This window comes from Sinocyclocheilus rhinocerous, unplaced genomic scaffold (genome assembly GCF_001515625.1).
Source record: "Sinocyclocheilus rhinocerous isolate Xijiao unplaced genomic scaffold, SAMN03320098_v1.1 scaffold561, whole genome shotgun sequence".
NCBI lineage: Eukaryota > Metazoa > Chordata > Actinopteri > Cypriniformes > Cyprinidae > Sinocyclocheilus > Sinocyclocheilus rhinocerous.
The window spans coordinates 321,261-322,274 of record NW_015641041.1 but is presented as its reverse complement, the minus strand read 5'-3'; positions in this window follow the sequence as shown (position 1 = coordinate 322,274).

Genomic DNA, 1,014 nt, shown 5'->3' with positions numbered 1-1,014 from the left:
TATTTTCTGAAGACCACAAAGCTGTTAAAAAAAAAAAAAAACTGGACAATTGAAGTCTTACTAGATTAAAACAATGCCAAAATAACGGATTTGGGAGCTAATAAATTAGTAAACCAATTCACTGGCCAACTGACTGCAAGCATCAAGTACCATTGTACATACTTAGCAACTGCCACCCTAAAAATGAGCTTGGCCACCCCAGTTGCCAACCTAAAGCAGAGTATGACTGAAGCGAGGATTTTTTGAAAGAACTGTGGTTTTTGCTCGCTCCGAGAACGCTCCACTACCGCTCACGAGCACAATTAATACCAACAGCCCATAATATAACTACATTTTAGCAAGAATTCACGCAATAAAAACCATTATTAGCTAGCTTGACACTGATGGAGCACTCGAATCAGACAGAAGGTGAAGCTAATGAAGACAGCGATGGACAAGTGTGGGAAGTTTTAGTTCTGAAGTTTCATTTATACCATCTGCATACTCAGTATTGATTGGGTGAATGCGCATTTTACACAGTTTACTGTACAGATAGTTAATAGCCATTCTAAACGGGTACTGCCTACAATGATTGTCACACACACACACACACACACACACACTAGCTCGCACAACAGATCACACACACATAGAAATAAAAACTTATGGAAAGACTTTATAATAACTTTCATTAATAAATCATTAACAAACATTATATAATGCTTAATGGATCATTAGTTAAAAGAGTTAGAAACGTGAGATGTGCTTGTTAATGTTTGCTAATAAACTTATTAAACATTAGATAATGTAAAAAAAAAATTATTTCATGTAAGTTAAAATGCTTACAAATGTCATTAAACTTTCAATTCCATATGATCAAGCACTTATTGTAAATCTACAAATGATTTTAACAGACGTTATAAAATGATTAAAAGCTTGTGTTAATGCACAACACTTTTGCGGTTATCGAGGTGTGATACGGGTAAGGTTAGGCACAGGTTTGGTGGTTTGGGTAGGTTTAAGGGTTGGTTAAAG